The sequence below is a fragment of the Anas platyrhynchos genome, chromosome 11 (assembly GCF_047663525.1).
Source record: "Anas platyrhynchos isolate ZD024472 breed Pekin duck chromosome 11, IASCAAS_PekinDuck_T2T, whole genome shotgun sequence".
In the NCBI taxonomy this organism is placed as follows: Eukaryota; Metazoa; Chordata; class Aves; order Anseriformes; family Anatidae; genus Anas; species Anas platyrhynchos.
In genome coordinates, this window is record NC_092597.1 from 1,511,092 (window position 1) to 1,536,518 (window position 25,427).

Consider the following 25,427-nt stretch of genomic DNA (forward strand, 5'->3'; position numbering starts at 1 on the left):
CAATAGGACCTCAGCAATAGGACCTAAGCATTGTGACCTCAGCAATAGGACCTCAGCAACAGGACCTCAGCCATAGGACCTCAGCATTGTGACCTCAGCAATAGGACCTCAGCAATAGGACCTCAGAAACAGGACCTCAGCATTTTGACCTCAGCAATAGGACCTCAGCCATAGGACCTCAGCAATAGGACCTCAGCAATAGGGCCTCAGCAATAGGACCTCAGCAATAGGACATCAGCAATAGAACCTCAGCAATAGGACCTCAGAAATAGGACCTCAGCAATAGGACCTCAGCAATAGGACCCCAGCATTGTGACCTCAGCATTGTGTCCTCTGCATTGTGACCTCAGCAATAGGACCTAAGCAATAGGACCTCAGTAATAGGACCTCAGCAATAGGACATCAGCAATAGAACCTCAGCAATAGGACTTCAGCAATAGGACCTCAGCAATAGAACCTCAGCAATAGGACCTCAGCCATAGGACCTCAGCATTGTGACATCAGCAATAGGACCTCAGCAATAGGACCTCAGCAATAGGACCTCAGCATTGTGACCTCAGCAATAGGACCTCAGCATTGTGACCTCAGCAATAGGACCTCAGCCATAGGACCTCAGCAATAGGACCTCAGCAATAGGACCTCTGCAATAGGACATCAGCAATAGAACCTCAGCAATAGGACCTCAGCAATAGGACCTCAGCATTGTGACCTCAGCAATAGGACATTAGCAATAGGACCTCAGCACTAGGGCCTCAGCATTGTGACCTCAGCATTGTGACATCAGCCTTGTGACCTCAGCAATAGGACCTCAGCATTGTGACCTCAGCAATAGGACCTCAACAATAGGACCCCAGCATTGTTACCTCAGCATTGTGACCTCAGCAATAGGACCTCAGCATTGTGACGTCAGCAATAGGACCTCAGCAATAGGACCTCAGCAATAGGACCTCAGCATTGTGACCTCAGCAATAGGACCTCAGCATTGTGAACTCAGCAATAGGACCTCAGAAATAGGACCTCAGCATTGTGACCTCAGCAATAAGACCTCAGCAAAAGGACCTCAGCATTGTGCCCTCAGCATTGTGACCTCAGCAATAGGACCTCAGAAATAGGACCTCAGAAAAAGGACCTCAGCATTGTGACCTCAGCATTGTGACCTCAGCAACAGGTCTTCAGCAATAGGACCTCAGCAATAGGACCTCATCATTGTGACCTCAGCAATAGGACCTCAGAAAAATGACCTCAGCATTGTGACCTCAGCATTGTGACCTCAGCAACAGGTCTTCAGCAATAGGAGCTCAGCATTGTGACCTCAGCAATAGGACCTCAGCAATAGGACCTCAGCATTGTGACCACAGCAATAGGACCTCAGCAATAGCACCTCAGCAATAGGACCTCAGCAATAGGACCTCAGCAATAGGACCTCAGCATTGTGACCTCAGCAATACGATCTTATCAATAGCAGCTCAGCAATAGGACCTCACCATTGTGACCTCAGCAAAAGGACCTAAAAATAGGACCTCAGCATTGTGACCTCAGCATTGTGACCTCAGCAATAGGACCTCAGCAATAGGACCTCAGCATTGTGACCTCAGCCTTGTGACCTCAGCATTGTGACCTCAGCATTGTGACCTCAGCATTGTGACCTCAGCAATAGGACCTCAGCATTGTGACCTCAGCAATAGGACATCAGCAAGAGGACCTCAGCATTGTGACCTCAGCAATAGGACCTCAGCAGTAGAACCTAAGCAATAGGACCTCAGCAATAGGACCTCAGCCTTGTAACCTCAGTATTGTGACGTCAGCAATAGGACATCAGCAATAGGACCTCAGCAATAGGACCTCAGCAATAGGACCTCAGCAATAAGACCTCAGCATTGTGACCTCAGCAATAGGACCTCAGCATTGTGACCTCAGCAATAGGACCTCAGCATTGTGATCTCAGCATTGTTACCTCAGCAATAACACCTCAGCAATAGGACCTCAGCAATAGGACCTCAGGAATAGGACCTCAGAAAAAGGACCTCTGTATTGTGACCTCAGCATTGTGACCTCAGCAATAGGACCTCAGACGTAGGACCTCAGCGTTGTGACCTCAGCAATAGGACCTCAGCAATAGGACCTCAGCATGGGGATCTCAGCATTGTGACCTCACCAATAGGACCTCAGCAATAGGACCTCAGCAATAGGACCTCAGCCATGGGACCTCAGCCATGGGACCTCAGCCATAGGACCTCAGCAATAGGACCTCAGCAATAGGACCTCAGCAATAGGACATCAGCAATAGAACCTCAGAAATAGGATCTCAGAAATAGGACCTCAGCAATAGTACCTCAGCATTGTGACCTCAGCATTATAACATCAGCTATAGGACCTCAGCAATAGGACCTCATCATTGTGACCTCAGCAATAGGACCTCAGAAATAGGACCTCAGGAAAAGGACCTCAGCATTGTGACTTCAGCACTGTGACCTCAGCAATAGGACTTCAGCAATAGGACCTCATCATTGTGACCTCAGCATTAGGACCTCAGACGTAGGACCTCAGCATTGTGACCACAGCAATAGGACCTCAGCAATAGCACCTCAGCATTGTGACCTCAGCATTAGGACCTCAGACGTAGGAACTCAGCATTGTGACCTCAGCAATACGATCTTAGCAATAGCACCTCAGCAATAGGACCACACCACTGTGACCTCAGCAAAAGGACCTAAAAATAGGACCTCAGCATTGTGACCTCAGCATTGTGACCTCAGCAATAGGACCTCAGCAATAGGACCTCAGCATTGTGACCTCAGCATTGTGACCTCAGCATTGTGACCTCAGCATTGTGACCTCAGCATTGTGACCTCAGCAATAAGACCTCAGCATTGTGACCTCAGCGTTGTGACCTCAGCGTTGTGACCTCAGCAATAGGGCCTCAGCAATAGGACCTCAGCAATAGGACCTCAGCAATAGGACCTCAGCATTGTGACATCAGCCTTGTGACCTAAGCAATAGGACCTCAGCATTGTGACCTCAGCAATAGGACCTCAGCAATAGGACTTCAGCAATAGGACCTCAGCATTGTGACCTCAGCAATAGGACTTCAGCAATAGGACCTCAGCATGGGGATCTCAGCATTGTGACCTCAGCAATTGGACCTCAGCAGTAGGAGCTCAGCAATAGAACCTCAGCATTGTTACCTCAGCATTGTGACCTCAGCAATAGGACCTCAGTAATAGGACCTCAGCGATAGGACCTAAGCAATAGGACCTCAGCAATAGGACCTCAGAATTGTGACCTCAGCAATAGGGCCTCAGCAATAGGACCTCAGAATTGTGACCTCAGCAATAGGACCTCAGCATTATGAACTCAGCAATTGGACCTCAGCAATAGGAGCTCAGCATTAGAACCTCAGCATAGTTACCTCAGCATTGTAACCTCAGCAATAGGACCTCAGTAATAGGACCTCAGCAATAGGACCTAAGCAATAGGACCTCAGCAATAGGACCTCAGAATTGTGACCTCAGCAATAGGGCCTCAGCAATAGGACCTAAGAATTGTGACCTCAGCAATAGGACCTCAGCATTATGAACTCAGCAATTGGACCTCAGCAATAGGACCTCAGCATTGTGTCCTCAGCATTTTGACCTCAGCAATAGGACCTCAGCATTAGGACATCAGCAATAGGACCTCAGGAGTAGGACCTCAGCATTGTGACCTCAGCATTGTGACCTCAGCAATAGGACCTCAGCAATAGGGCCTCAGCAATAGGGCCTCAGCACTGTGACCTCAGCAATAGGACCTCAGCAATAGGACCTCAGCATTGTGACCTCAGCAATAGGACTTAAGCAATAGGACCTCAGCAATAGGACCTCAGCAATAGGACCTCAGCATTGTGACCTCAGCATTGTGACCTCAGCAATAGGACCTCAGCATTGTGACCTCAGCAGTAGGACCTCAGCAATAGGACCTCAGCAATAGGACCTCAGCAATAGGACCTCAGCCATAGGACCTCAGCATTGTGACCTCAGCAATAGGACATCAGCAATAGGACCTCAGCATTGTGACCTCAGCAATAGGATCTCAGCAGTAGAACCTAAGCAATAGGACCTCAGCAATAGGACCTCAGCCTTGAAACCTCAGTATTGTGACTTCAGCAATAGGACATCAGCAATAAGACCTCAGTAATAGGACCTCAGCAATAGGATCTCAGCATTGTGACCTCAGCAATAGGACCTCAGCAATAAGACCTCAGCATTGTGACCTCAGCAATAGGACCTCAGCATTGTGACCTCAGCAATAGGACCTCAGCAATAGGACCTAAGCATTGTGACCTCAGCAATAGGACCTCAGCAATAGGACCTCAGCAACAGGACCTCAGCCATAGGACCTCAGCATTGTGACCTCAGCAATAGGACCTCAGCAATAGGACCTCAGAAACAGGACCTCAGCATTTTGACCTCAGCAATAGGACCTCAGCCATAGGACCTCAGCAATAGGGCCTCAGCAATAGGACCTCAGCAATAGGACATCAGCAATAGAACCTCAGCAATAGGACCTCAGAAATAGGACCTCAGCAATAGGACCTCAGCAATAGGACCCCAGCATTGTTACCTCAGCATTGTGACCTCAGCAATAGGACCTCAGCATTGTGACCTCAGCATTGTGTCCTCTGCATTGTGACCTCAGCAATAGGACCTAAGCAATAGGACCTCAGTAATAGGACCTCAGCAATAGGACATCAGCAATAGAACCTCAGCAATAGGACTTCAGCAATAGGACCTCAGCATTCTGACCTCAGCATTGTGACCTCGGCAATAGGACTTCAGCAATAGGACCTCAGCAATAGAACCTCAGCAATAGGACCTCAGCCATAGGACCTCAGCATTGTGACATCAGCAATAGGACCTCAGCAATAGGACCTCAGCAATAGGACCTCAGCATTGTGACCTCAGCAATAGGACCTCAGCATTGTGACCTCAGCAATAGGACCTCAGCCATAGGACCTCAGCAATAGGACCTCAGCAATAGGACCTCTGCAATAGGACATCAGCTATAGAACCTCAGCAATAGGACCTCAGCAATAGGACCACAGCATTGTGACCTCAGCAATAGGACATTAGCAATAGGACCTCAGCAATAGGGCCTCAGCATTGTGACCTCAGCATTGTGACATCAGCCTTGTGACCTCAGCAATAGGACCTCAGCATTGTGACCTCAGCAATAGGACCTCAACAATAGGACCCCAGCATTGTTACCTCAGCATTGTGACCTCAGCAATAGGACCTCAGCATTGTGACGTCAGCAATAGGACCTCAGCAATAGGACCTCAGCAATAGGACCTCAGCATTGTGACCTCAGCAATAGGACCTCAGCATTGTGAACTCAGCAATAGGACCTCAGAAATAGGACCTCAGCATTGTGACCTCAGCAATAGGACCTCAGCAAAAGGACCTCAGCATTGTGCCCTCAGCATTGTGACCTCAGCAATAGGACCTCAGAAATAGGACCTCAGAAAAAGGACCTCAGCATTGTGACCTCAGCATTGTGACCTCAGCAACAGGTCTTCAGCAATAGGACCTCAGCAATAGGACCTCATCATTGTGACCTCAGCAATAGGACCTCAGCAATAGGACCTCAGAAAAAGGACCTCAGCATTGTGACCTCAGCATTGTGACATCAGCAACAGGTCTTCAGCAATAGGAGCTCAGCATTGTGACCTCAGCAATAGGACCTCAGCAATAGGACCTCAGCATTGTGACCACAGCAATAGGACCTCAGCAATAGCACCTCAGCAATAGGACCTCAGCAATAGGACCTCAGCATTGTGACCTCAGCAATACGATCTTATCAATAGCAGCTCAGCAATAGGACCTCACCATTGTGACCTCAGCAAAAGGACCTAAAAATAGGACCTCAGCATTGTGACCTCAGCATTGTGACCTCAGCAATAGGACCTCAGCAATAGGACCTCAGCATTGTGACCTCAGCCTTGTGACCTCAGCATTGTGACCTCAGCATTGTGACCTCAGCATTGTGACCTCAGCAATAGGACCTCAGCATTGTGACCTCAGCAATAGGACATCAGCAAGAGGACCTCAGCATTGTGACCTCAGCAATAGGACCTCAGCAGTAGAACCTAAGCAATAGGACCTCAGCAATAGGACCTCAGCCTTGTAACCTCAGTATTGTGACGTCAGCAATAGGACATCAGCAATAGGACCTCAGCAATAGGACCTCAGCAATAGGACCTCAGCAATAAGACCTCAGCATTGTGACCTCAGCAATAGGACCTCAGCATTGTGACCTCAGCAATAGGACCTCAGCATTGTGATCTCAGCATTGTTACCTCAGCAATAACACCTCAGCAATAGGACCTCAGCAATAGGACCTCAGGAATAGGACCTCAGAAAAAGGACCTCTGTATTGTGACCTCAGCATTGTGACCTCAGCAATAGGACCTCAGACGTAGGACCTCAGCGTTGTGACCTCAGCAATAGGACCTCAGCAATAGGACCTCAGCATGGGAATCTCAGCATTGTGACCTCACCAATAGGACCTCAGCAATAGGACCTCAGAATTGTGACCTCAGCAATAGGGCCTCAGCAATAGGACCTCAGAATTGTGACCTCCGCAATAGGACCTTAGCATTGTGAACTCAGCAATAGGACCTCAGCAATAGGACCTCAGCATTGTGACCTCAGCATTTTGACCTCAGCAATACGACTTCAGCAATAGGACCTCAGCATTGTGACCTCAGCAATAAGACCTCAGGAACAGGACCTCAGCAATAGGACCTCTGCATTGTGACCTCAGCAATAGGACCTCAGAAATACGACCTCAGCAATAGGACCTCAGCATTGTGACCTCAGAAATAGGACCTCAGCAATAGGACCTCATCATTGTGACCTCAGGAAAAGGACCTCAGCATTGTGACCTCAGCAATAGGACCTCAGAGGTAGGACCTCAGCATTGTGACCACAGCAATAGGACCTCAGCAATAGCACCTCAGCAATAAGACCTTAGTAATAGGACCTCAGCATTGTGACCTCAGCAATACGGCCTTAGCAATAGCACCTCAGCAATAGGACCTCACCATTGTGACCTCAGCAAAAGGACCTAAAAATAGGACCTCAGCATTGTGACCTCAGCATTGTGACCTCAGCAATAGGACCTCAGCAATAGGACCTCAGCATTGTGACCTCAGCCCTGTGACCTCAGCATTGTGACCTCAGCATTGTGACCTCAGCAATAAGACCTCAGCATTGTGACCTCAGCATTGTGACCTCAGCGTTGTGACCTCAGCGTTGTGACCTCAGCGTTGTGACCTCAGCAATAGGACCTCAGCAATAGGACCTCAGCATTGTGACCTCAGCAATAGGACCTCAGCATTGTGACCTCAGCAATAGGACCTCAGCAATAGGACCTCAGCATGGGGATCTCAGCATTGTGACCTCAGCAATTGGACCTCAGCAATAGGACCTCAGGAATAGGACCTCAGCATTGTTACCTCAGCATTGTGACCTCAGCAATAGGACTTCAGCAATTGGACCTCAGAATTGTGACCTCAGCAATTGGGCCTCAGCAATAGGACCTCAGAATTGTGACCTCAGCAATATGACCTCAGCAATAGGACCTCAGCATTGTGACCTCAGCATTGTGACCTCAGCATTGTGACCTCAGCAATAGGACCTCAGGAATAGGACCTAATCAATAGGACTTCAGCAATAGGACCTCAGCATTGTGAACTCAGCAATAGGAACTCAGAAATAGGACCTCAGCATTGTGACCTCAGCAATAGGACCTCAGCAGTAGGACCTAAGCATTGTGACCTCAGCATTGTGACCTCAGTATTGTGACCTCAGCAATAGGACCTCAGCAATAGGACCTCAGCAATGGGACCTCAGCAATAGGACCTCAGCATAGTGACCTCAGAATTGTGACCTCAGCAATTGGACCTCAGAATTGTGACCTCAGCAACAGGGCCTCAGCAATAGGACCTCATTATTGTGACCTCAGCAATAGGACCTCAGCAATAGGACCTCAGCATTGTGACCTCAGCACTGTGACCTCAGCAATAGGCCCTCAGCAATAGGACCTAAGCAATAGGGCCTCAGCATTGTGACCTCAGCATTGTGACCTCAGAAATAGGACATCTGCATTGTGACCTCAGCAATAGGACCTCAGCAATAGGACCTCAGCATTGTGACCTCTGCAATAGGACCTCTGCATTGTGACCTTAGCAATAAGACCTCAGCAATAGGACCTCAGCATTGTGACCACAGCAATAGGACCACAGCAATAGGACCTCTGAAATAGGACCACAGCATTGTGACCTAAGCATTGTGACCTCAGCAATAGGACCTCAGCATTGTGACCTCAGCCATAGGACCTCAGACGTAGGACCTCAGCATTGTGACCTCAGCATTGTGACCTCAGCATTGTGACCTCAGCAATAGGACCTCAGCATGGGGATCTCAGCATTGTGACCTAAGCAATAGGACCTCAGCAATAGGACCTCAGCAATAGGACCTCAGCATGGTTACCTCAGCATTGTGACCTCAGCAATAAGACCTCAGCATTGTGACCTCAGCAATAGGAGCTCAGTAATAGGACCTCAGCCATAGGACCTAAGCAATAGGACCTCAGCAATAGGACCTCAGAATTGTGACCTCAGCAATACGGCCTCAGCAATAGGACCTAATCATTGTGACCTCAGCAATAGGACCTCAGCAGTAGGACCTCAGCAATAGGACCTCAGCGTTGTGACCTCAGCAATAGGACCTCAGCCATAGGACCTCAGCAATAGGACCTCAGCATTGTGACCTCAGCAATAGGACCTAATCATTGTGACCTCAGCAATAGGACCTCAGCAATAGGACCTCAGAAACAGGACCTCAGCGTTGTGACCTCAGCAATAGGACCTCAGCAATAGAACCTCAGAAATAGGACCTCAGCAATAGGACCTCAGCAATAGGACCTCAGCATTGTGACCTCAGCAATAGGACTTCAGCAATAGGACCTCAGCAATAGGACCTCATCATTGTGACCTCAGCAATAGGACCTCAGCAATAGGACCTCAGAAAAAGGACCTCAGCATTGTGACCTCAGCAATAGGACTTCAGCAATAGGACCTCAGCATAGTGACCTCAGCAATAGGACCTCAGCAATAGGACCTCAGCATTGTGACCACAGCAATAGGACCTCAGCAATAGCACCTCAGCAATAGGACCTCAGCAATAGGACCTCAGCATTGTGACCTGAGCAAAAGGACCTAAAAATAGGACCTCAGCATTGTGACCTCAGCATTGTGACCTCAGCAATAGGACCTCAGCAATAGGACCTCAGCATTGTGACCTCAGCATTGTGACCTCAGCATTCTGACCTCAGCATTCTGACCTCAGCAATAGGACCTCAGCAATAAGACCTCAGCATTGTGACCTCAGCGTTGTGACCTCAGCGTTGTGACCTCAGCAATAGGACCTCAGCAATAGGACCTCAGCATTGTGACCTCAGCAATAGTACATCAGCAATAGTACCCCAGCATTGTTACCTCAGCATTGTAGCCTCAGCAACAGGACCTCAGCATTGTGACCTCAGCAATAGGACCTCAGTAATAGGACCTCAGCAATAGGACCTCAGCAATAGGACCTCAGAATTGTTTCCTCAGCAATAGGGCCTCAGCAATAGGACCTCTGCATTGTGACCTCAGCAATAGGACCTCAGCATTGTGAACTCAGCAATAGGACCTAAGAAATAGGACCTCAGCATTGTGACCTCAGCAATAGGACCTCAGCAATAAGACCTCAGCAATAGGACCTCAGCATCGTGATCTCAGCATTGTGACCTCAGCAATAGGACCTCAGAATTGTGACCTCAGCAATAGGGCCTCAGCAATAGGACCTCATCATTGTGACCTCAGCAATAGGACCTTAGAAACAGGACCTCAGCATTGTGACCTCAGCAATAGGACCTCAGAAATAGGACCTCAGCAATAGGACCTCAGCAAAAGGACCTCAGCAATAAGACATCAGGAATAGAACCTCAGCAATAGGACCTCAGAAATAGGACCTCAGCAATAGGACCTCAGCAATAGGACCTCTGCATTGTGACCTCAGCAACAGGACATCAGCAATAGGACCTCAGCAATAGGACCTCATCATTGTGACCTCAGCAATAGGACTTCAGCAATAGGACCTCAGCAATAGGACCTCATCATTGTGACCTCAGCAATAGGACCTCAGCAATAGGACCTCAGAAAAAGGACCTCAGCATTGTGACCTCAGCATTGTGACCTCAGCAACAGGACTTCAGCAATAGGACCTCAGCATTGTGACCTCAGCAATAGGACCTCAGCAATAAGACCTCAGCAATAGGACCTCAGCATCGTGATCTCAGCATTGTGACCTCAGCAATAGGACCTCAGAATTGTGACCTCAGCAATAGGGCCTCAGCAATAGGACCTCATCATTGTGACCTCAGCAATAGGACCTTAGAAACAGGACCTCAGCATTGTGACCTCAGCAATAGGACCTCAGAAATAGGACCTCAGCAATAGGACCTCAGCAAAAGGACCTCAGCAATAAGACATCAGGAATAGAACCTCAGCAATAGGACCTCAGAAATAGGACCTCAGCAATAGGACCTCAGCAATAGGACCTCTGCATTGTGACCTCAGCAACAGGACATCAGCAATAGGACCTCAGCAATAGGACCTCATCATTGTGACCTCAGCATTTTGACCTCAGCAATAGGACTTCAGCAATAGGACCTCAGCATTGTGACCTCAGCAATAGGACCTCAGCAATAGGACCTCAGAAAAAGGACCTCAGCATTGTGACCTCAGCATTGTGACCTCAGCAATAGGACTTCAGCAATAGGACCTCAGCAATAGGACCTCATCATTGTGACCTCAGCAATAGGACCTCAGCAATAGGACCTCAGAAAAAGGACCTCAGCATTGTGACCTCAGCATTGTGACCTCAGCAACAGGACTTCAGCAATAGGACCTCAGCATTGTGACCTCAGAAATAGGACCTCAGCAATAGGACCTCAGCATTGTGACCACAGCAATAGGACCTCAGCAATAGCACCTCAGCAATAGGACCTCAGCAATAGGACCTCAGCAATAGGACCTCAGCATTGTGACCTCAGCAAAAGGACCTAAAAATAGGACCTCAGCATTGTGACCTCAGCAATAGGACCTCAGCAATAGGACCTCAGCATTGTGACCTCAGCAATAGGACCTCAGCATTGTGACCTCAGCGTTGTGACCTCAGCAATAGGACCTCAGCAATAGGACCTCAGCAATAGGACCTCAGCATTGTAACATCAGACTTGTGACCTCAGCAATAGGACCTCAGCATTGTGACCTCAGCAATACGACCTCAGCAATAGGACCTCAGCATGGGGATCTCAGCTTTGTGACCTCAGCAATTGGACCTCAGCAATAGGACCTCAGCAAAAGGACCTCAGCATTGTTACCTCAGCATTGTGACCTCAGCAATAGGACCTCAGCAATAGGACCTCAGCATTGTGACCTCAGCCTTGTGACCTCAGCATTGTGACCTCAGCATTGTGACCTCAGCAATAAGACCTCAGCAGTGTGACCTCAGCAATAAGACCTCAGCAATAGGACCTCAGCATTGTAACATCAGACTTGTGACCTCAGCAATAGGACCTCAGCATTGTGACCTCAGCAATACGACCTCAGCAATAGGACCTCAGAATGGGGATCTCAGCTTTGTGACCTCAGCAATTGGACGTCAGCAATAGGACCTCAGCATTGTTACCTCAGCAATGTGACCTCAGCAATAGGACCTCAGTAATAGGACCTCAGCAATAGGACCTCTGCAATAGGACCTCAGCAATAGGACCAGAGAATTGTGACCTCAGCAATTGGGCCTCAGCAATAGGACCTCAGAATTGTGACCTCAGCAATAGGACCTCAGAATTGTGAACTCAGCAATATGACCTCAGAAATAGGACCTCAGCATTGTGACCTCAGCAATAGGACCTCAGCAATAGGACCTCAGCATTGTGACCTCAGCATTGTGACCTCAGCATTGTGACCTCAGCAAGAGGACCTCAGCAAGAGGACCTCAGCAATAAGACCTCAGCAATAGGACCTCAGCAATAGGACCTCAGCAATAGGACCTCAGCATTGTGACCTCCGCAATAGGACCTCAGCCATAGGACCTCAGCATTGTGACCTCTGCATTGTGACCTCAACAAGGTGACCTCAGCAATAGGACCTCAGCAATAGGACCTCAGAAATAGGACGTAAGCATTGTGACCTCAGCAATAGGACCTTAGCAATAGGACCTCAGCAATACGACCTCAGCAATAGTACCACAGCAATAGGACCTCAGCATTGTGACCACAGCATTGTGACCTCAGCAATAGTACCTCAGCAATAGGACCTCAGCATTGTGACCTCAGCATTGTGACCTCAGCAATAGGACCTCAGCATTGTGACTTCAGCAATAGGACCTCAGCAATAGGACCTCAGCAATAGGACCACAACAAAAGGACCTCAGCATTGTGACCTCAGCAATAGTACCTCAGCAATAGGACCTCAGCATTGTGACCTCAGCATTGTGACCTCAGCAATAGGACCTCAGCATTGTGACCTCAGCAATAGGACCTCAGCAATAGGACCTCAAAAATAGGACCTCAAAAATAGGACATCAGCAATAGGACCTCAGCAATAGGACCACAGCAATAGGACCTCAACAGTAGGACCTCAACAGTAGGACCTCAGCAATAGGACCTCAGCATTGTGATTTCAGCAATAGGACCTCAGCAATAGGACCTCAGCAATAGGACCTCAGCAATAGGACCTCAGCATTGTGACCTCAGCAATAGGACCTCAGCCATAGGACCTCAGCATTGTGACCTCTGCATTGTGACCTCAGCAAGAGGACCTCAGCAATAGGACCTCTGCATTGTGACCTCAGCAATAGCACCTCAGCAATAGGACCTCAGCAATAGGACCTAAGTAATAGGACCTCAGCATTGTGACCTCAGCAATAGGACCTCAGCAATAGCACCTAAGCAATAGGACCTCAGTATTGTGACCTCAGCAATAGGACCTAAGCAATAGGACCTCAGCATTGTGACCTCAGCAATAGCACCTCAGCAATAGGACCTCAGCAATAGCACCTAAGCAATACGACCTCAGTATTGTGACCTCAGCAATAGGACCTAAGCAATAGGACCTCAGCATTGTGACCTCAGCAATAGGACCTCAGCAATAGGACCTCAGCAATAGGACCTCAGCAACAGGGCCTCAGCATTGTGACCTCAGCATTGTGACCTCAGCAATAGGACCTCAGCAATACGACCTCAGCAATAGGACCTCAGGAATAGGACCTCAGCAACAGGACCTCAGCATTTTGACCTCAGCATTGTGACCTCAGCAATAGGACCTCAGCAATAGGACCTCAGCAATAGGGCCTCAGCAACAGGGCCTCAGCATTGTGACCTCAGCATTGTGACCTCAGCATTGTGACCTCAGCAATTGGACCTCAGACATAGGACCTCAGCAATAGGACCTCAGCAATAGGACCTCAGCAATAGGACATCAGCAATAGAACCTCAGCAATAGGACCTCAGCAATAGGACCTCAGCAATAGGACCTCAGCAATAGGACCTCAGCAATAGGACTTCAGCAATAGGACCTCAGAAACAGGACCTCAGCATTGTGACCTCAGCAATAGGACCTCAGCCATAGGACCTCAGCAATAGGACGTCAACAATAGGACCTCAGCAATAGGACCTTAGCAATAGGACATCAGCAATAGAACCTAAGCAATAGGAACTCAGAAATAGGACCTCAGCAATAGGACCTCAGCATTGTGACCTAAGCAATAGGACCTCAGCAATAGGACCTCATCATTGTGACCTCAGCAATAGGACCTCAGCAACAGGACCTCAGCAATAGGACCTCAGCAATAGGACCTCAGAAATAGGACCTCAGCATTGTGACCTCAGCATTGTGACATCAGCTATAGGACCTCAGACGTAGGACCTCAGCAATAGGACCTCAGCAATAGGGCCTCAGCAACAGGGCCTCAGCATTGTGACCTCAGCATTGTGACCTCAGCATTGTGACCTCAGCAATTGGACCTCAGACATAGGACCTCAGCATTGTGACCTCAGCAATAGGACCTCAGCATTATGTCCTCAGCAATAGGACCTCAGCATTTTGAGCTCAGCATTGTGACCTCAGCAATAGGACCTCATAAATAGGACCTCTGCAATAGGACCTCAGCATTGTGACCTAAGCATTGTGACCTCAGCAATAGGACCTCAGCAATAGGACCTCAGCATTGTGACCTCAGCCATAGGACGTCAGCATTGTGACCTCAGCCATAGGACCTCAGCATTGTGACCTCAGCAATAGGACCTCAGCAATAGGACCTCAGCATTGTGACCTAAGCAATAGGACCTCTGCAATAGGACCTCATCATTGTGACCTCAGCAATAGGACCTCAGCAATAGGACCTCAGCAATAGGACCTCAGCAATAGGACCTCAGCAATAGGACCTCAGAAATAGGACCTCAGCATTGTGACCTCAGCATTGTGACCTCAGCAATAGCACCTCAGCAATAGGACCTCAGCAATAGCACCTAAGCAATAGGACCTCAGTATTGTGACCTCAGCAATAGGACCTAAGCAATAGGACCTCAATATTGTGACCTCAGCAATAGGACCTCAGCAATAGGGCCTCAGCAATAGGGCCTCAGCATTGTGACCTCAGCATTGTGACCTCAGCAATAGGACCTCAGCAATAGCACCTAAGCAATACGACCTCAGTATTGTGACCTCAGCAATAGGACCTAAGCAATAGGACCTCAGCATTGTGACCTCAGCAATAGGACCTCAGCAATAGGACCTCAGCAATAGGGCCTCAGCAACAGGGCCTCAGCATTGTGACCTCAGCATTGTGACCTCAGCATTGTGACCTCAGCAATTGGACCTCAGCAATTGGACCTCAGACATAGGACCTCAGCATTGTGACCTCAGCAATAGGACCTCAGCATTATGTCCTCAGCAATAGGACCTCAGCATTGTGACCTAAGCATTGTGACCTCAGCAATAGGACCTCAGCAATAGGACCTCAGCATTGTGACCTCAGCAATAGGACCTCAGCATTGTGACCTCAGCAATAGGACCTCAGCAATAGAACGTCATCATTGTGACCTCAGCATTGTGACCTCAGCAATAGGACCTCAGCAATAGGACCTCAGCATTGTGACCTCAGCATTGTGACCTCAGCAATAGGACCTCAGAAACAGGACCTCAGCATTGTGACCTCAGCAACAGGACCTCAGCCATAGGACCTCAGCAATAGGACGTCAACAGTAGGACCTCAGCAATAGGACCTTAGCAATAGGACATCAGCAATAGAACCTAAGCAATAGGACCTCAGAAATAGCACCTCAGCAATAGGACCTCAGCATTGTGACCTAAGCAATAGGACCTCAGCAATAGGACCTCATCATTGTGACCTCAGCAATAGGACCTCAGCAATAGGACCTCAGAAATAGGACCTCTGTATTGTGACCTCAGCATTGTGACCTCAGCATTGTGACCTCAGCAATAAGACCTCAGCCATAGGACCTCAGCAATAGGACCTCAGCAATAGGACCTCAGAAATAGGACCTCTGTATTGTGACCTCAGCATTGTGACATCAGCTATAGGACCTCAGACGTAGGACCTCAGCATTTTGACCTCAGCAATAGGACCTCAGCTATAGGACCTCAGTAATAGGACCTCAGCATGCGGATCTCAGCATTGTGACCTCAGCAATAGAACCTCAGCAATAGGACCTCAGCAATAGGACCTCAGCATTGTTATCTCAGCATTGTGACCTCAGCAATAGGAGCTCAGTAATAGGACCTCAGCCATAGGACCTAAGCAATAGGACCTCAGCAATAGGACCTCATCATTGTGACCTCAGCATTTTGACCTCAGCAATAGGACCTCAGCATTAGGACATCAGCAATAGGACCTCAGTAGTAGGACCTCAGCATTGTGACCTCAGCATTGTGACCTCAGCAATAGGACCTCAGCAATAGGACCTCAGCTATAGGGCCACAGCAATAGGGCCTCAGCATTGTAACCTCAGCATTGTGACCTCATCAATAGGACCTCAGCAATAGGACCTCAGCATTGTGACCTCAGCAATAGGACTTAAGCAATAGGACCTCAGCATGGTGACCTCAGCATTGTGACCTCAGCATTGTGACCTCAGCAATAGGACCTCAGCAATAGGACATCAGCAATAGGACCTCAGCATTGTGACCTCAGCATTGTGACATCAGCAATAGTACCTCAGCAATAGGACCTCAGCAATACGACCTCAGCAATAGGACTTAAGCATTGTGACCTCAGCAATAGAACCTCAGCATTGTGACCTCAGCAATAGGACCTCAGCCATAGGACCTCAGAATTGTGACCTCAGCAACAGGACCTCAGCAATAGGACCTCAGCATTGTGACCTCAGCAATAGGACCTCAGCCATAGGACCTCAGCAATAGGACGTCAACAATAGGACCTCAGCAATAGGACCTCAGCAATAGGACATCAGCAATAGAACCTAAAAAATAGGACCTCAGAAATAGGACCTCAGCAATAGGACCTCAGCATTGTGACCTAAGCAATAGGACATCAGCAATAGGACCTCAGTAATAGGACCTCAGCAATAGGACCTCAGCATTGTGACCTAAGCAATAGGACATCAGCAATAGGACCTCAGCAATAGGACCTCAGCATTGTAACCTCAGCAATAGGACCTTAGCAATAGGACCTCAGCAATAGGACCTCATCATTGTGACCTCAGCAATAGGACCTCAGCAATAGGACCTCAGAAATAGGACCTCTGTATTGTGACCTCAGCATTGTGACCTCAGCATTGTGACCTCAGCAATAGGACCTCAGCAATAGCATCTCAGCCATAGGACCTCAGCAATAGGACCTCAGCAATAGGTCCTCAGAAACAGGACCTCTGTATTGTGACCTCAGCATTGTGACCTCAGCAATAGGACCTCAGCAATAGGACCTCAGCAATAGGACCTCAGCATGCGGATCTCAGCAATAGGACCTCAGCAACAGAACCTCAGCAATAGGACCTCAGCAATAGGACCTCAGCATTGTGACCTCAGCAATAGGACCTCAGAAATAGGACCTCAGCAATAGGACCTCAGCAATAGGACATCAGAATTGTGACCTCAGCAATAGGACATCAGCAATAGGACCTCAGCATTGTGACCTCAGCAATAGGACCTCAGCAGTAGAACCTAAGCAATAGGACCTCAGCAATAGGACCTCAGCCTTGTAACCTTAGTATTGTGACGTCAGCAATAAGACATCAGCAATAGGACCTCAGCAATAGGACCTCAGCAATAGGACCTCAGCAATAAGACCTCAGCATTGTGACCTCAGCAATAGGACCTCAGCATTGTGACCTCAGCAATAGGACCTCAGCAATAGGACCTCAGCAATAGGACCTAAGCATTGAGACCTCAGCAGTAGGACCTCAGCAACAGGACCTCAGCCATAGGACCTCAGCATTGTGACCTCAGCAATAGGACCTCAGCAATAGGACCTCAGAAACAGGACCTCAGCATTGTGACCTCAGCAATAGGACCTCAGCCATGGGACCTCAGCCATAGGACCTCAGCAATAGGACCTCAGCAATAGGACCTCAGCAATAGGACATCAGCAATAGAACCTCAGCAATAGGATCTCAGCATTGTGACCTAAGCAATAGGACCTCAGCAATAGGACCTCATCATTGTGACCTCAGCAATAGGACCTCAGCAATAGGACCTCAGAAATAGGACCTCTGTATTGTGACCTCAGCATTGTGACCTCAGCATTGTGACCTCAGCAATAGGACCTCAGCCATAGGACCTCAGCAATAGGACCTCAGCAATAGGACCTCAGAAATAGGACCTCTGTATTGTGACCTGAGCATTGTGACATCAGCTATAGGACCTCAGACGTAGGACCTCAGCATTTTGACCTCAGCAATAGGACCTCAGCTATAGGACCTCAGTAATAGGACCTCAGCATGCGGATCTCAGCATTGTGACCTCAGCAATAGAACCTCAGCAATAGGACCTCAGCAATAGGACCTCAGCATTGTTATCTCAGCATTGTGACCTCAGCAATAGGAGCTCAGTAATAGGACCTCAGCCATAGGACCTAAGCAATAGGACCTCAGCAATAGGACCTCATCATTGTGACCTCAGCATTTTGACCTCAGCAATAGGACCTCAGCATTAGGACATCAGCAATAGGACCTCAGTAGTAGGACCTCAGCATTGTGACCTCAGCATTGTGACCTCAGCAATAGGACCTCAGCAATAGGACCTCAGCTATAGGGCCACAGCAATAGGGCCTCAGCATTGTAACCTCAGCATTGTGACCTCATCAATAGGACCTCAGCAATAGGACCTCAGCATTGTGACCTCAGCAATAGGACTTAAGCAATAGGACCTCAGCATGGTGACCTCAGCATTGTGACCTCAGCATTGTGACCTCAGCAATAGGACCTCAGCAATAGGACATCAGCAATAGGACCTCAGCATTGTGACCTCAGCATTGTGACATCAGCAATAGTACCTCAGCAATAGGACCTCAGCAATACGACCTCAGCAATAGGACTTAAGCATTGTGACCTCAGCAATAGAACCTCAGCATTGTGACCTCAGCAATAGGACCTCAGCCATAGGACCTCAGAATTGTGACCTCAGCAACAGGACCTCAGCAATAGGACCTCAGCATTGTGACCTCAGCAATAGGACCTCAGCCATAGGACCTCAGCAATAGGACGTCAACAATAGGACCTCAGCAATAGGACCTCAGCAATAGGACATCAGCAATAGAACCTAAAAAATAGGACCTCAGAAATAGGACCTCAGCAATAGGACCTCAGCATTGTGACCTAAGCAATAGGACATCAGCAATAGGACCTCAGTAATAGGACCTCAGCAATAGGACCTCAGCATTGTGACCTAAGCAATAGGACATCAGCAATAGGACCTCAGCAATAGGACCTCAGCATTGTAACCTCAGCAATAGGACCTTAGCAATAGGACCTCAGCAATAGGACCTCATCATTGTGACCTCAGCAATAGGACCTCAGCAATAGGACCTCAGAAATAGGACCTCTGTATTGTGACCTCAGCATTGTGACCTCAGCATTGTGACCTCAGCAATAGGACCTCAGCAATAGCATCTCAGCCATAGGACCTCAGCAATAGGACCTCAGCAATAGGTCCTCAGAAATAGGACCTCTGTATTGTGACCTCAGCATTGTGACCTCAGCAATAGGACCTCAGCAATAGGACCTCAGCAATAGGACCTCAGCATGCGGATCTCAGCAATAGGACCTCAGCAACAGAACCTCAGCAATAGGACCTCAGCAATAGGACCTCAGCATTGTGACCTCAGCAATAGGACCTCAGAAATAGGACCTCAGCAATAGGACCTCAGCAATAGGACATCAGAATTGTGACCTCAGCAATAGGACATCAGCAATAGGACCTCAGCATTGTGACCTCAGCAATAGGACCTCAGCAGTAGAACCTAAGCAATAGGACCTCAGCAATAGGACCTCAGCCTTGTAACCTTAGTATTGTGACGTCAGCAATAAGACATCAGCAATAGGACCTCAGCAATAGGACCTCAGCAATAGGACCTCAGCAATAAGACCTCAGCATTGTGACCTCAGCAATAGGACCTCAGCATTGTGACCTCAGCAATAGGACCTCAGCAATAGGACCTCAGCAATAGGACCTAAGCATTGAGACCTCAGCAGTAGGACCTCAGCAACAGGACCTCAGCCATAGGACCTCAGCATTGTGACCTCAACAATAGGACCTCAGCAATAGGACCTCAGAAACAGGACCTCAGCATTGTGACCTCAGCAATAGGACCTCAGCCATGGGACCTCAGCCATAGGACCTCAGCAATAGGACCTCAGCAATAGGACCTCAGCAATAGGACATCAGCAATAGAACCTCAGCAATAGGATCTCAGAAATAGGACCTCAGCAATAGTACCTCAGCATTGTCACCTCAGCATTAGAACATCAGCTATAGGACCTCAGCAATAGGACCTCATCATTGTGACCTCAGCAATAGGACCTCAGAAATAGGACCTCAGGAAAAGGACCTCAGCATTGTGACTTCAGCACTGTGACCTCAGCAATAGGACTTCAGCAATAGGACCTCATCATTGTGACCTCAGCATTAGGACCTCAGACGTAGGACCTCAGCATTGTGACCACAGCAATAGGACCTCAGCAATAGCACCTCAGCATTGTGAACTCAGCATTAGGACCTCAGACGTAGGAACTCAGCATTGTGACCACAGCAATAGGACCTCAGCAATAGCAAATCAGCATTGTGACCTCAGCAATACGATCTTAGCAATAGCACCTCAGCAATAGGACCACACCACTGTGACCTCAGCAAAAGGACCTAAAAATAGGACCTCAGCATTGTGACCTCAGCATTGTGACCTCAGCAATAGGACCTCAGCAATAGGACCTCAGCATTGTGACCTCAGCATTGTGACCTCAGTCTTGTGACCTCAGCATTGTGACCTCAGCATTGTGACCTCAGCAATAAGACCTCAGCATTGTGACCTCAGCGTTGTGACCTCAGCGTTGTGACCTCAGCAATAGGGCCTCAGCAATAGGACCTCAGCAATAGGACCTCAGCATTGTGACATCAGCCTTGTGACCTAAGCAATAGGACCTCAGCATTGTGACCTCAGCAATAGGACTTCAGCAATAGGACCTCAGCATGGGGATCTCAGCATTGTGACCTCAGCAATTGGACCTCAGCAGTAGGAGCTCAGCAATAGAACCTCAGCATTGTTACCTCAGCATTGTGACCTCAGCAATAGGACCTCAGTAATAGGACCTCAGCGATAGGACCTAAGCAATAGGACCTCAGGAATAGGACCTCAGAATTGTGACCTCAGCAATAGGGCCTCAGCAATAGGACCTCAGAATTGTGACCTCAGCAATAGGACCTCAGCATTATGAACTCAGCAATTGGACCTCAGCAATAGGAGCTCAGCAATAGAACCTCAGCATTGTTACCTCAGCATTGTGACCTCAGCAATAGGACCTCAGCAATAGGACCTCAGCAATAGGACCTAAGCAATAGGACCTCAGCAATAGGACCTCAGAATTGTGACCTCAGCAATAGGGCCTCAGCAATAGGACCGCAGAATTGTGACCTCAGCAATAGGACCTCAGCATTATGAACTCAGCAATTGGACCTCAGCAATAGGACCTCAGCATTGTGTCCTCAGCATTTTGACCTCAGCAATAGGACCTCAGCATTAGGACATCAGCAATAGGACCTCAGGAGTAGGACCTCAGCATTGTGACCTCAGCATTGTGACCTCAGCAATAGGAACTCAGCAATAGGGCCTCAGCAATAGGGCCTCAGCACTGTGACCTCAGCAATAGGACCTCAGCAATAGGACCTCAGCATTGTGACCTCAGCAATAGGACTTAAGCAATAGGACCTCAGCAATAGGACCTCAGCAATAGGACCTCAGCAATAGGACCTCAGCAATAGGACCTCAGCATTGTGACCTCAGCATTGTGACCTCAGCAATAGGACCTCAGCATTGTGACCTCAGCAATAGGACCTCAGCAATAGGACCTCAGCAATAGGACCTCAGCAATAGGACCACAGCCATAGGACCTCAGCATTGTGACCTCAGCAATAGGACATCAGCAATAGGACCTCAGCATTGTGACCTCAGCAATAGGACCTCAGCAGTAGAACCTAAGCAATAGGACCTCAGCAATAGGACCTCAGCCTTGAAACCTCAGTATTGTGACTTCAGCAATAGGACATCAGCAATAAGACCTCAGTAATAGGACCTCAGCAATAGGATCTCAGCATTGTGACCTCAGCAATAGGACCTCAGCAATAAGACCTCAGCATTGTGACCTCTGCAATAGGACCTCAGCATTGTGACCTCAGCAATAGGACCTCAGCAATAGGACCTAAGCATTGTGACCTCAGCAATAGGACCTCAGCAATAGGACCTCAGCAACAGGACCTCAGCCATAGGACCTCAGCATTGTGACCTCAGCAATAGGACCTCAGCAATAGGACCTCAGCATTTTGACCTCAGCAATAGGACCTCAGCCATAGGACCTCAGCAATAGGGCCTCAGCAATAGGACCTCAGCAATAGGACATCAGCAATAGAACCTCAGCAATAGGACCTCAGAAATAGGACCTCAGCAATAGGACCTCAGCAATAGGACCCCAGCATTGTTACCTCAGCATTGTGACCTCAGCAATAGGACCTCAGCATTGTGACCTCAGCATTGTGTCCTCTGCATTGTGACCTCAGCAATAGGACCTAAGCAATAGGACCTCAGTAATAGGACCTCAGCAATAGGACATCAGCAATAGAACCTCAGCAATAGGACTTCAGCAATAGGACCTCAGCATTGTGACCTCAGCAATACGACCTCAGCAATAGGACCTCAGCATTCTGACCTCAGCATTGTGACCTCGGCAATAGGACTTCAGCAATAGGACCTCAGCAATAGAACCTAAGCAATAGGACCTCAGCCATAGGACCTCAGCATTGTGACATCAGCAATAGGACCTCAGCAATAGGACCTCAGCATTGTGACCTCAGCAATAGGACCTCAGAATTGTGACCTCAGCAATAGGACCTCAGCCATAGGACCTCAGCAATAGGACCTCAGCAATAGGAGCTCTGCAATAGGACATCAGCAATAGAACCTCAGCAATAGGACCTCAGCAATAGGACCTCAGCATTGTGACCTCAGCAATAGGACATTAGCAATAGGACCTCAGCAATAGGGCCTCAGCATTGTGACCTCAGCATTGTGACATCAGCCTTGTGACCTCAGCAATAGGACCTCAGCATTGTGACCTCAGCAATAGGACCTCAACAATAGGACCCCAGCATTGTTACCTCATCATTGTGACCTCAGCAATAGGACCTCAGCATTGTGAACTCAGCAATAGGACCTCAGAAATAGGACCTCAGCATTGTGACCTCAGCAATAGGACCTCAGCAAAAGGACCTCAGCATTGTGCCCTCAGCATTGTGACCTCAGCAATAGGACCTCAGAAATAGGACCTCAGAAAAAGGACCTCAGCATTGTGACCTCAGCATTGTGACCTCAGCAACAGGTCTTCAGCAATAGGACCTCAGCAATAGGACCTCATCATTGTGACCTCAGCAATAGGACCTCAGCAATAGGACCTCAGAAAAAGGACCTCAGCATTGTGACCTCAGCATTGTGACCTCAGCAACAGGTCTTCAGCAATAGGACCTCAGCATTGTGACCTCAGCAATAGGACCTCAGCAATAGGACCTCAGCATTGTGACCACAGCAATAGGACCTCAGCAATAGCACCTCAGCAATAGGACCTCAGCAATAGGACCTCAGCATTGTGACCTCAGCAATACGATCTTATCAATAGCAGCTCAGCAATAGGACCTCACCATTGTGACCTCAGCAAAAGGACCTAAAAATAGGACCTCAGCATTGTGACCTCAGCATTGTGACCTCAGCAATAGGACCTCAGCAATAGGACCTCAGCATTGTGACCTCAGCCTTGTGACCTCAGCATTGTGACCTCAGCATTGTGACCTCAGCGTTGTGACCTCAGCATTGTGACCTCAGCAATAGGACCTCAGCATTGTGACCTCAGCAATAGGACATCAGCAAGAGGACCTCAGCATTGTGACCTCAGCAATAGGACCTCAGCAGTAGAACCTAAGCAATAGGACCTCAGCAATAGGACCTCAGCCTTGTAACCTCAGTATTGTGACGTCAGCAATAGGACATCAGCAATAGGACCTCAGCAATAGGACCTCAGCAATAGGACCTCAGCAATAAGACCTCAGCAATAAGACCTCAGCAATAGGACCTCAGCATTGTGACCTCAGCAATAGGACCTCAGCATTGTGATCTCAGCATTGTTACCTCAGCAATAACACCTCAGCAATAGGACCTCAGCAATAGGACCTCAGGAATAGGACCTCAGAAAAAGGACCTCTGTATTGTGACCTCAGCATTGTGACCTCAGCAATAGGACCTCAGACGTAGGACCTCAGCGTTGTGACCTCAGCAATAGGACCTCAGCAATAGGACCTCCGCATGGGGATCTCAGCATTGTGACCTCACCAATAGGACCTCAGCAATAGGACCTCAGCAATAGGACCTCAGCATTGTGACCTCAGCATTGTGACCTCAGCATTGTGACCTCAGCAATAGGACCTCAGCATTGTGACCTCAGCAATAGGAGCTCAGTAATAGGACCTGAGCCATAGGACCTAAGCAATAGGACCTCAGCAATAGGACCTCAGAATTGTGACCTCAGCAATAGGGCCTCAGCAATAGGACCTCAGAATTGTGACCTCCGCAATAGGACCTTAGCATTGTGAACTCAGCAATAGGACCTCAGCAATAGGACCTCAGCATTGTGACCTCAGCATTTTGACCTCAGCAATACGACTTCAGCAATAGGACCTAAGCATTGTGACCTCAGCAATAAGACCTCAGGAACAGGACCTCAGCAATAGGACCTCTGCATTGTAACCTCAGCAATGGGACCTCAGGAACAGGATCTCAGCAATAGGACTTCAGCATAGTGACCTCAGCAACAGGACCTCAGCATTGTGACCTCCGCAGTAGGACCTCATCAATAGGCCCTCAGCATTGTGACGTCAGCAATAGGACCTCAGCAATAGGACCTCAGCAATAGGACCTCAGCAATAGGACCTCAGCAATACGACCTCAGCAATAGGACCTCAGCATTGTGACCTCAGAAATAGGACCTCAGCAATAGGACCTCATCATTGTGACCTCAGCAATAGGACCTCATCATTGTGACCTCCGCAGTAGGACCTCATCAATAGGCCCTCAGCATTGTGACGTCAGCAATAGGACCTCAGCAATAGGACCTCAGCAATAGGACCTCAGCAATACGACCTCAGCAATAGGACCTCAGCATTGTGACCTCAGAAATAGGACCTCAGCAATAGGACCTCATCATTGTGACCTCAGGAAAAGGACCTCAGCATTATAACCTCAGCAATAGGACCTCAGAGGTAGGACCTCAGCATTGTGACCACAGCAATAGGACCTCAGCAATAGCACCTCAGCAATAAGACCTCAGTAATAGGACCTCAGCATTGTGACTTCAGCAATACGGCCTTAGCAATAGCACCTCAGCAATAGGACCTCACCATTGTGACCTCAGCAAAAGGACCTAAAAATAGGACCTCAGCATTGTGACCTCAGCATTGTGACCTCAGCAATAGGACCTCAACAATAGGACCTCAGCATTGTGACCTCAGCCCTGTGACCTCAGCATTGTGACCTCAGCATTGTGACCTC